This window comes from Anopheles darlingi, chromosome 2, assembly GCF_943734745.1.
Source record: "Anopheles darlingi chromosome 2, idAnoDarlMG_H_01, whole genome shotgun sequence".
NCBI lineage: Eukaryota > Metazoa > Arthropoda > Insecta > Diptera > Culicidae > Anopheles > Anopheles darlingi.
The window spans coordinates 89,449,402-89,461,901 of NC_064874.1; the positions used below are offsets into that span (position 1 = coordinate 89,449,402).

Genomic DNA, 12,500 nt, shown 5'->3' on the forward strand with positions numbered 1-12,500 from the left:
TAAATGAGCCTCGGAGAAGACACCTCTCGCACAACGGAAGTGAGACCGACCACCACTACTAGCGCTGGGGCTCTGGCTTTGGGTGCGCCGGGGGTTGAGAGGCCCGTGAGAGGTCTCTCTCGTGCTAGTGGTAGTAATCTAAGCGAACATCGGGAACGTATATTATGCAAATCAAATTTTTATATTAGACAGACCATTGCAAAAGGGCAAGCAGCAGCAGCAGCAGCAGGCGTAGCAGCAACACATCACCAGCAGCCAGGAAGCTGCTGCTGGACTGCTGTTGGCTGCTACGGCAACCGAAGAGCATGCTGCTGCTATTGCGGCTACTTCGGTTCTGGGCTGCGGTTTGCCGCATCTAGGCAACCATTGACGAGTGGAGAGTGTGTGTGTGTGTGTGTGTGAGTGTGGGTCGAGTGGCTAACACTTCGCACTTCTCATACGGATCCGGCCACCCCGTTGGCCACCGTTTACACCACAGACCGTGTCAGAGCGAACGAACGGACAGGCCGAGAGACAGACAGACAGAGTCTTGTTCGGGGTTCCGCCGTCGCCGCCACCGCCGCCACCGCCGCCACCGCCGCCACCGCCACCGGATGAGAAATGGAATGCGGTACAATTTGAATATTTCGACCCTCAACACCAACACCAACACCGGGGGAGGGTGGACTGGGCAGGAGTGGCCAGGAAGGATTTTAAACGAACGAGAAGCCACCGCCAACAACACGCCGAGCCGGGCCGAGGTGAGGCCATGGGAAAAGTATTAACAATTTATGAACGATGGCTCTCCCAGCTCAAACCTGACCTGACCACCCCACCCCCCCGTCCGGAGAAGAACATCGAGGACGAGCCGGCACACCGGTCCGGTGCCAATGGCCAACGCGAACAGCAATTGCCTTTGCACCCCGGTCTCCACCAGGACCTCTCGCGCACAATTCCCCCGATGATGGTGCAGCATCAGCAGCAGGAAACGAATCTCCCACACATCCACGGACGTCATTCATTCAGCGGTGCTGCCGGTTGTTGGCCACTGCAGAGCAAATCCTTCATCCTCCACCCTTCATCCCAACCCTCGCCAACATCCCGTCCCTTTTTGGGTAACCTCTCTAGATCACGCATCCTCTGGTCCGTATCACCTCTCAAGAGGAAACTTTTTCCCGCAACGCACACACACACACACACACACATACAGAGAGAGGTACAGTCCACTCGTAGTCGTGATTCGCACATCTTCACACGATCTCGCGCCGCGTCGGCGGCAACGACCGCGACGGCCACGGCGACGGCAGCAAAGACGACGGCGTGAACTTTGTTCCGGAAAATTTCAGGATGAGTGCTGAATCTTAATGGCACCAAGAAACGCGGCCACAGCAACGGCAAAAGGGCGGACCGAACCGAGCGTGGCGGACCTCAGAGAGAGCTCACATTTCTGTACAGCACTACGAGGAAGATGAGGAGGAGGAGGAAACCAGTTCGCCGGGCACCCTCGGCCAGTGCCAGCGATACACTCGAGAGGCGGAGGGGGTGGAAGGATAGAAACGCAGGATATGATGACTGCCAACCGAGAGGGAGCGGGAGCGGGAGCGGCACACGCGACCCTGCTGCACACACTTGTACAATGCACTTGCGAGTGCATCCTAGCGCACTTTATTCTCTCCACTCCACACCTCCTTATCCTCCTGCTCTTCCTCTTCCTGCTCCTCGACAACCACCACCGTCAGTAACACCCACCACCCAGTAGTCGCATCCTTCTCTGCGCTGCGCTGCGCTGTGTGTGTGTGTGTACGCCAAGTGGTCTTGGTGCGCTTTAGCGTCGGTTTCCGCCTTGCTGCCTTTTTGCTTTGCTCGCTGCTGACCGAGCCACTGGGACGGGGGCTGCTGATCCCGGTGCGCGGGATCGCGGATCCCGTTTTTATTTCACTTCGTGTATTATTTACGAACCATAAATCCGGATTTTGTAGCAATTAAAAAGTTTCATCAAGCGAAAGTTGATGCATCCGATGGGTCGATATTTCTTTGGCTTTTGCCTTGGCTCAGTAGTAGCCACACCGCCACCACCACCACCGGCACCGGCACCAGCGGGTCACAGTACGGTTCTTTTTGCAAAAGCCCCGCGGCCGTGGCAAAGTACTACTATGTGTATGTGTATGTTTGCCTTGGTGTTAGGCGAAAGCAACGCTCATCCGAAGGAATAAAAACATTATCCTTCAAGACACGCAAATGTAGTTATGTTTTTTTCTTCTTGTCTCAAAGGAATAGGTTAGCAGCAGTTCTTTAGTAGAAGCATTCCGTTTTTTTCTTCTACTTTACTTACTTACTCATCAGGTGTTACAACGGTGGCGAGAGGTTCGGTATACCAGAAATTCTGACATCAATTGTCAATACTGTGGACTATCTACAAGGCTTAAGAAGACTTTACGGGTTCGGTCGTCGTCTACTATTCACATAACATGGCCCGGTTACCTCCGCAACTCTTGTAGCGACTGGTGTAGTTCCAATTTGTATCGGCTTCTTCACAGTCCCTTTTGATATACGGATCCAGATATCTTTCTGAGAATCCTCCGTCTCGATCGCAGATAAGAGGGCTTCGTCATTCCTGGTTCAGTGTCAAAATGTCGGAGGCGTATGTGAGTACTATTAGATATGTACGTAAGGAAGCCCCATTCAGATTGCGCTAGTATTCCTAGTAGTAGTAATAGTAGTAGTAGTGTACCTAAATCTGTCAAATAATCGTCATTGTCGAATCTGTCGCAATCTGTCAACTCTGTCTGAACATGTATTGCACATTAGAGAATGACAATAGACGGCATCACCATGACAACTATAGACAGCTTGTATTGTTTCGTGTTACATAGCATCACGGAATAGATATTGAACCACATTTTGCTGACAAAGGATAAGCAACAATCAAAGCCTCTAATGAAACTCCTCGGCTGCTAATCAAATCAAACGATGCAGGAGAACGTGAATTCTTGGAAATTGCTACTGCCGCTCCAACTGCACCGTTGACGATTGAGCCTGTCTTGGAAGTCGTTTCAGGTCTTGACATGAACACAGCATAGGTTAGCTGAAGTGAACGTGTAGAAGCTAGCCCTAGCGTTACGGTTGGCCACCAATAACCCGTGATATCAGCAACTAAACATCCGTTCTTTATATGCAAATAAAATCGATAAAAATTCCAACTACGCACTACGGCTGAGCGCACAGAAAGCTACCCCTACCAAGAGGGGGGGAGACGGGGGAAGGGATTAGAGGGAATAAAGTGTAAGAAGATAATATACCGCAAAATTGAAAGTTATAGCGGTACAGCAACGGTAGATACCTTTGCAGCATCAGTAGCAGAGCAGAATCACCACAGGGTAGGGTCGTACGACCATGACAAGGTACGTAGTACACAGGATCGCATACTAAATAACACCCTACTTTACGCGGCCGGGCGCACGAACGCACGCACGCACGCAACGCCACAGGTTAGGCGGCCCCACATAATCCTCTAACAAGTGAATTGTGTCACAACTGGAAATTGGAAGGAAATCCTCCCTTTCCTATGGACCGGGGTAAAACTTTCCGATACCCGGCGATCAAAGATGTGTCTTTTTTTTTGTTGTTGTTCTTGTTGATGCTTCCCCAGGCCTGCTTGGCGGCGCTCGTACTTATCATTTGGCCTCCCTACTATCACCTACTGCGTGTGCGTGTGTGTGTGGTTGTGGGTGTGTCTGTTGGCTACCATCGTCTCGCGAAGGAACTTGTCACAAGCGAAAGCAAGAGACACGCACCGGGGCTCAATGTTCCGAGCTGTTGATAACTACCTGTCTCCGGGAGTACCGCACCTGCTTCGTTACGGTGCGGTTTCTGTGTGTGTATGTGCGTATTTGTGTGTCCTGCTGATGAAAGGACACAGTCACAGTGCCCCGTTGTCCCGAGAAATCATCTTGAATCGTGGGGGTGTGAAGGAACAGGGGAGGAAGGGCGTCTCTCCTCTCGGGAAACGCATGTTCACTAGACCAACTCGCTTGAATCGTTAACAGCGTTTCCCCTTCGAGGTTCGAGGATCTTCGGGGGTTTCTCGATTTGGAGGGTGTGCCACGTGGCGAGACTGAAGGATAGCCGCCCGTGGCCGTGATTGGAGGTGTACACCACACACCACATCGGGATACACACCCTTGGCACAAAAGGTAAAGAAAGAGCCGCAGCAGCAGCAGCAGCAGCAGAAGAAGTCACTAGACGAAAGACCTCCTGGTCTTGGTCTTGCCTGCCAGCCCGTGTGTCCTTTTCAGACTAAGTTGATGACTCAGCGACGGTGATGGAGGCGCCTAGTCCGCCCGGTCCGTAGGATTTGCTCAAGATCAAGATCCGCATCATCCGCCTCGTCGTCGTCGTCTTCGTCGTCGACATCCCGACGTGGTCCCGCATTCCCAGTGCCCAGGTTGATCCGTTGAAACAAAATCTATAATCAATTGAACCAACACAAAGTGAAAACTTTATCCACACCCCTGCCCTGCCCGGCTTTTCATCCACCACCCATTCCCTTGTCCTCTTCCTTACGCCGGGAGTGAGGGCACCGAAATGAATGCCGTTTCATGAACGCGCACCAACAACCATGACCTGTTTGCAACATTGTTGTTGTTGTTGTTGTTGTTGATGTTGTCGTTGTTGTCGCAATGCTTCGCCTCAAACTTCTCGCTGCTCGGCTTCAAGGGGAGATGGGATCGATGGTGGATCAATGGAATGGTGGGTGGCGTTGCGACCTCCCTGCCTCCGTCTTCTCCTGTTTCCTGTTGTGGTATTCACAGGGACAGCGGACAGCTTCGAGCTCCGAGATAAGATGCAAACAGTTTTGGCAAGCATTAGCAGCAAAGGACGGCCGCCTCACCACACAAAGACGTCAAAGGGAGTAAAAGAGAGCGATAGAAATCGGAAGAGAGAGAGAAAGAGAGAGAGAGAAAGAGTGAGAGAGAGGGACAGAGAGATTAATCCTCTCGAATCGAATCGAATCGAGGAAAGTGCTGCAAGCGAACGGAAAACCGAGCGTGACAGAGAGATGGAGAGAGGGAGAGAGTGAGAGCGAGCAGAGCGGTAGGAAGTCGTAGCAGCAGCAACAGCAGCAGCAGTAGGCCAAGCAAACCGAGTGGAAACCGAGGACCGAAGCCATGGCGGTAGCGCATTCAAAAACAAAAAGTGGCCAGAATGCCGCAAGAGTTTTGACATCGGGCGGGCGGCTCCTCCCTCTCTCTCTCCCCCCTCCGGTTTAAAGATGGGGTGCACGTGGGTGGGGCGGTAGCCCGAACTCCCATCCCTCCCTTTGGTTTGAGGTCGGTTAAAAAGAAGGAGTGAAAAGGGACGAAGCGGTGGAAAAGAAAGAGAGGGGGGTGGGGGGTGTGGATGGCCCGGGAAAATTGCTGTACCCACAAACCCATGAATAAATTGATACCGTCTCCGCCGGCACAGCAGCAGCACCAGCAGCAGCAGTCGCCATGGTGATCCCCTTCGCTTCGCTGGAATTCTGTTTAATTGATTTTCTCCCACACTGCTGCTACCAACCAGCCAACCAACCAGCCTGCTGCTGCTGCTGCTGCTGCTGCCGCTCTGTTTTGCAATCGAAAAGTTGCCATCACTGTCGTCCACCGCAACAACACAGCAACTCGGTACCCCGGTGGTGTCCTGAACCAAATCATTGGCGACCGGCTGCTGCTGCTGCTGCTGCTGCCGGCTAAGGGCAGGATATGCTCCACCATTGGCAGCATGCTCGGGATGCTGAGTGTGTGTGTGTTTGTTGATGGTGTTTTGGAATTGCGTTTTGCTGGCCTCGATTTTGGAGGGTGGAAGGGCCTACACCAACCCCAAGCCCCCCCACCCCCAGGGCACAGTTCGATAGTCAAATAGAGAGAATTAATCAGAGAGATACAAACTGAATTAATCACATCCGCGAGCTGGGCTGGGAGATAGCATACCAGTGGGGGGGGGGGGGGGGGGAGGGAAGGTGTATGGGGCGCCTCTGACCAGTCCTGGTTGGCTGTGTTTTATGAACAAAATAAGGCTTGCACCCATCCGCGCGATCAAAGTGGAGCGCGCTCGGTGGACAACGCGGAACATGGACGGTAATCCTAATTGGGGTACTACTACTACTACTACTACTACACTACTCGCCGTCGCACACACTCTTATCGCCGGCTCATCCACGCCTCTGATGCCATGGGACCGAAATTTTAATTACATAATCCAAGGTGCGCTTCCATTAGCCAGATTTTATCACTCATCGCACCCCCGCTCCCTGCCCGGTGCGTGGCGTCTCATTTACCCGACCCGAACTTCCGATACCATTACACCACCACGCTCTCTCCGGTGCATCAGATCAGGCGACACGAAGGCATTCATCGGAAAATGCTTACTGGGATGTGGTAAAGCTTCCAACGAGGTAAACAAAAAGTAAACGGATAAAGGAAATCCGACTGTGTGCGAGCGTTCCGCGAGCTACCCATTAGTAGTAGGCCCTTTTTTTCGGGTATTGTGCGTGTGCCGTGGTGAGAGTGATAGTCGCTCAACCGAATCGAAACCGGCAATCCCGGGGGGACCAATGCGATTTTAAAAGACTTTCCTTTTGCCGGGGGGTGGTTCGCGTGGATTTCCAAGATCCAAAATGAAAAGCAGCGGTTCGTCGAAATTGAATGAACTGAAAATGATGGATGGAAGGTGGGGCGGGCGGGGGGTATTGATTCCTCAGATTCCTATTAAACATTTATGCCTCCCTCTGCGAGCGACTCATTAAAGGGGGGGACACGACTGTGTTTAAAGCCCAGTCGTAATTCACTTAAAATTCCGATAAACCTTTTAGGATACGAAAATGTATGTTTGCATTGCGACCGGACTGGGGCTGGACCCTCCTTGCTCCTAATGGATCCCTCCGTTCGCCGGCAGGCTGATGGGATGGTAGTTAAGCCTCCTTACCAGTAAATTAAATTGCTTACCAACTTATGGTTGACTTGCTGCTGCTGCTGCTGCTGATGCGCTTTCGATGCTCACACGGAAAACCACATCGAATTACACGAACACAAGCACAATTGCCGGAGGGAAATGCCGCTGGAAACCATTTTAAAACACTCACGAAATCACGGCACACCCCAAACGAGAGTAGTGCGCGGCGGCATTTGTGTTTGCGAGCTCAAACCAATGAATACTCGATTTCCTGCCTTTCGCACACTCGACCTATGGTTACCAAGTGGTGGCTGTTATAACGGCCAAACCGCACACCTATACACACGCACGCACGCACGCCACCATTGGTACTAGTTCTTGGACAATGTCAGCGACCATTTTGTGGTTTTTGTTTCAATTAATTATTTTGCAACCACCGCGTAGAGATCCAGCCGTTCTCTCTCTCTCTCTGTCATCGTCGTTTCGAAACAACCTGGTATTGTGGTTTTGCACCCAGACCCTAGAGGAGCTCGATCTCTGTACTGCCGGTCGCCGGTTTTTCCCTGGGCTGGAATTCCTTCAGGTTGACTATTTTTGGAGGCCATGACCATTTGCTATCAAACTATTTGAAACATTAGCTGCAAATATCACACATTCAAATGAACGGGACTTGAAGGTAAGGTCCATTCGTCGTCACCGTCGTAGTGGTAGTAGTGGGCGCGACAGGATCAGGATAACAGCGATAACGGAACAGCCACGATTTCGGGCAACGGAAGAACGATTATTCGATGTCGCTCTGGAATGTGGCAGCCGCTCTGCTCCGCTGGCGAACGTGTCGAGGAGAGGGTTCCACATCACACACTACCCCCCAGCACACACGCACACATTCCAGTAACCAATCGTACGAACCCTCGAAAGAGCACAAAAACCCCCCAGCACAGCACAGCACAGCATCAGCAGCAGCAGCGTCCGGATGTTGCGATTCTCCGCATGATCCTCTGTATCCCAGATCAAAGTTTGTCGGGTAAAATGTGCTCCTCCGCCGCCGGCTCGTGCCCGTTGCCAGCGAGAGAGGAATTTTATTGTTATCTTATCTGAGGAAACATTACAATTCGAACTTTTCCGTCCCGACCGTCCCGACCGTCCAGACCATCGCCTAACTCCTCCACACCCGCCGGGGGGGAGCAGGGGTTGGTGCCTGCTGATCCTTTGTCATATGGATCCTAGGCATCGGCTTACTGGCGGACTGACTACTGGCTGGTCCCTTCGTGGCGGTGGGAAAAGATTTTTATCGACCTCGCACCACTCCGTTGCAAGTCATTTATATTTGAATCTGTCTTCCTTCACACTAGCAGAGTGCAGAGCTCGTGTTGGCGTGCTCGATGTGTGCTCGTTGGTGTTTGTTTGATTATGTGTTCTCCGAGGAGCACAATCTCCGGGAATTTCAATCAATCCATCCATCCAATTGGGAAAGTGTGATGGGCCTTTTACATCTATATCGGTTTCCCGCGAAATCCTCGGGAACATCAATCCATCAACCTCCATTTCCCCAGAAGCCCCAAAAACGTGGTCCTATAATTGATACTCCTCGTTAATGCGCCGTTTGCAAGTGTCAATAAATAAGGGCGCACTGGTGGACTCCAAACCGCGACGACAACGACATTCGACGATTCAAATAAGACGTGTCCATTAGCGGAAGAGCTGCTGCTCGCGCGCGAGAATCGTGATCATGAATTTTTATCAAAAAACCCTCCTATCACTCACTCACTCACTCACACTGCACTGCACTCTTGAAATTCCTGCACGACAATCGAACCGCGTGGTGGTACCGATGAGAATCGTGCCATGTGCAGACAATCCCTCAAAACGGCCGCCCAAGTGCCGTCGAGGGGGGGGGGGGGGGAGGTTTCCTCGGCCGCGGATCCGAGGCTCCCACGTAGCTCGTCCTGGTGGGCCAATCAACAAGTGGCGCATGGTGCGAGATACCGAAGAAGAGCCCCGGTGATCATGGGGCGCTGAGGGGACCATTTGTATCGCCCATTCCGCGTTCACCATCCGTTTGTGTACGTCGGTAATTGTGCGGTAAAATTCTGCTAATGGACCACCACCACCGCCACGCCACGTGCTGGTCTAGAGAGGAAGCTAAATCTAGAGAAACAGAAAAACCAAAACTGGCCTCACGACACACTTTGGTCCCACTCCCGCTCCAACACCTCGTTTCGTTCCGGTAGCGGGACGACGACGCATGTCGTCGCATAACAAGTGTCCAATCAAACGGTGAATATGGTTTACCTTCGAACAATAGCATTAGATCGGTTCCCATTTTGCAGACCATTTCACCCGGATCGACACACAAGAACACACACACACACACACACACGCTGGTGGTGGTATTATAACGTAATTTCATTCTCTTGGTAGGAAAAGCGGTGGAAAATTCAATTGTTTTGCAGTAACAAAGAACCCAACGATACGAGCAATAATGCATAATTAATGATTGATAATCCTGTGATTTGAGTACCGATGGATCGAACCGGCAACCGGGGAAGAGCAGATGTTTCGTATCGTAATCCTCCTAAACTTTAATGCTAGCGCGGTCAATGTGAGAAAGAGTTCCGAGGGGCATTCCGGGACCATCAATCAAACTCTGATCAGCCGGCGTTAAGAAACCGATCCAGCCCTAACCGGTAGAGCCAATTCCTAGAACTGTAGCCAAGACTACGAAACCCCCCGTCGTTCATCACAAAATATTCCCTCTAAGCCTTTTACTATCGATGACCAGGCATCCCAGGTGAAGACAACGGATGTAAAGCTCAGCCACGATGAATGAATCTCGGATTCCCGGGTGTGCAGTTGCAGCGCACAGTTATATATTTAGCAGAATAATTATCAATCTAACCACCATCAAAGAAATGATTAGTTTTGTCGAATAAGAATCTATAACTTCTACTACTACTAATGGGGTTTTTGTTTCATTCCCAAGCAATCCCAAGGGTTATACGCATTAGGCAAGTAAGTTGAAATCTCCTTAAGGAGGTACTTTGGTTATTTTGGGTCCAAAAAGAGTTATATTTGACAATTTTTAATACAAAAACCGTTCAACTTCGGTAAAATTTGGAAAAAAAAAAACGGTTGAATTTGAAAAAACCCGAAGTGGCTTCGCTCACACTTTTCGCTCGCACTTTCAATTTCGCTCGCATTTTCAATTTCCCAATTCAATTCATGCATTGACGGCTAGGTGGCGCTCGGGTGCTGCACCCAGTTCATGCGTTGAAAGGGTAGATGGCGCTTGGGTGCAGCACTTGTGTGGTTCGTTCGCTTTGGGTTTTTTTCAAATTTAACCATTTTTTTTTTCAAATTTAACCGTTTTTTTCCAAATTTTACCGAAGTTGAATGGTTTCTGCACTATAAATCGTCAAAAATAAGCCTTTTTGGTCCGTATAACCCTTGGGATTGCTTATTAACTTAAATGAAACAATAACCCCATTAGTAGTAGTAGTAGAAGTTATTGATTCTTATTCGACAAAACTAACCATTTCTTCTATTAGGTGGTTCGATTGAAAATTATTCTGTTCAATATATAGCTGTTCATTTTACCTTACGCCGTTTTTTTTTATTTTTTACAATCTGGCCATCCCAGGCGATGGGGGGAGTTGGAGGACTGCAGCAAGATCCCCAAAAAGGCTCAGGAACAACGAAAAAGGATTCTAAATCCTTTCACCATATCTTTGACCATCCTGGCCATAGGAAAAGGGTTAAAATATTAGAGACAAAGTGGACAGTCCGAACGTAGGACGTTGCGCTGATTTTCCCTCTTTTAAAGGGAAATTGGAAAAGGAAAAAAAACCTCAAAGAACAATGAACAGAAACAATGAAAAACCAAAATGGCAATAATGGACAAAGCTGAAGACACGAGACTTCAACAGAAATTAACAGGAACGTTGAAGTCCGTGCAATATCAGTCCGAAGATTGGAACGAGAATCCAGACGGTAGCTGGCCAACGGTTATGTGCTGAACAAACGGAATCAAAATTACAACTGTTTACGTTACAAATGCTTTCAGTCCCCATCATTTGCCGATCAAATCAACATTCTAGGCCTACTTTAATATCTCTCTGACCCTCTGTCGGAGCGGTCAACAGAATCGATCTCTCCATCTGAGGTAAAGTAAATGCATCTCTTTGGAGGTCGCGGATGCTGTTATTATCGATATAAACGCATCGAAAAATATTTCATCTTCCTTGCAGATACTTCTTCTGCCGAACATGGTTATTGCTACTGTACTACTGATAACTATGTAGTGTACTTACGTGTGTTCAGGAATTCCGGGAGGGTGTTTGCATAAATTTCGTAATCGTTGGCACAAGAGAAAAGCGGTTGCTCACAATGCACTGAACACGATGCGTGTTTTCCACATGGAACAACGAGAACCTTTCACTGGAAAGTTTATAGTGTTTTAGAGTTCACCTTCGATGGTTTCTCGATCGATTCCCCAGTCATTGAATACACACTAAAGACGAAAGCATTTGTAATTACTTCTTATTTCTTTTCAAAAATCCAAATCTTGCGATCAAATTCATTCCTTTCTTCGGACTCTTGCAACAATTCGAACCCCTTTTCGAGAATGTAGTTCGTTATGCACGATTCTAGTATACCATCCTTGCCTCGCCACTCTAGTGCGTCATAATACTCGTACACTTCTCCTCGGGAGCGCTTCAACCGTCTAACCTGGTCTTGGTACTTCTTCCACGATTGCAGCTCTAGAATTAGCAGCTTTCCACGACGGCACAGATAGTCCAGCACACCACGCAATCCGTCGTCTCCTCCGTTCAGATGAACGTACATCAGCACAGAGAAACAGCACACGACATCGAACTGGCCAATTCCTAGCCGCTGCATGTGACTATCGATAGGATCTTCACATCCGGAGGAGCTGCTGGCGATCTCGAGAAGGTTTCCACACAGGAAGTTCACATCCGGCACGCTCGAGGCAGCTTGTTCACAGAGGACCGGGTCGATGTCCACTCCGGTAGCACACACCTTTCGTCCCGTAAGTTCCTGCACGATGGTTTTTACTTTGGCCGTGAAAAGGCCCCGATTACAGCCGACGTCGAGCAGGAAAATACACTCGTCATCACCACTTTCCGGAGCCGCCTTTCGTGCTTTCCACAGCTCAGCGAGCGACCGTTTCAGAATCCCCGAGCGAGTATCCTCGGGGCGGAACTCGTAATACTTGTGATAATTACCATGTTTGATCTGATTTTCTTCCATTACTCAAAAAACACATAATTAGCAAAGTAAAGCGATTTACGGCGGCTGTGAACGCTCTTTTGTTTACACTGGATTTTTTGTTTGTTTCTTCTTCTTTTCGCGGAGAGTGACAGTTGAGTTTAGGTTCGGCGAGTTCACTACTGGGGTCGATTTCGCGAAATTCAAATTTAGCGGTTGATCCTGGAAAGAAAAGGGTTTCCATCAAGGATAATTCGTTCCCCGCTAGATCCTGCTACATCCTGAGCCACAAGTTGCAAATCCAATAAGACGTTTCTCTTTATTTTTAGATTTATTTATTTTCGTTAGAAATCATACGAACT

The 12,500-nt window shown here is 49.6% G+C and overlaps 2 protein-coding genes across 9 annotated transcripts in view; both read right to left on the bottom strand.

The window, feature by feature from the left end:
• Positions 1–11,444, bottom strand: part of LOC125948796 (protein cramped) — an 88,754-nt gene extending 77,310 nt beyond the window's left edge. The window contains exon 1 of the mRNA XM_049675219.1: positions 11,220–11,444. The gene's annotated coding sequence lies outside the window, so the exon portion shown is untranslated. The remainder of the gene's footprint in view (positions 1–11,219) is intronic.
• A 1,033-nt stretch (positions 11,445–12,477) lies between these two features.
• LOC125948795 (protein turtle) overlaps positions 12,478–12,500 on the bottom strand; it is a 16,475-nt gene continuing 16,452 nt past the window's right edge. For all 8 annotated transcript variants that reach the window (XM_049675212.1, XM_049675215.1, XM_049675218.1 and 5 more), the window contains one exon: positions 12,478–12,500. This exon is cut by the window's right edge and continues 5,087 nt beyond it. The gene's annotated coding sequence lies outside the window, so the exon portion shown is untranslated.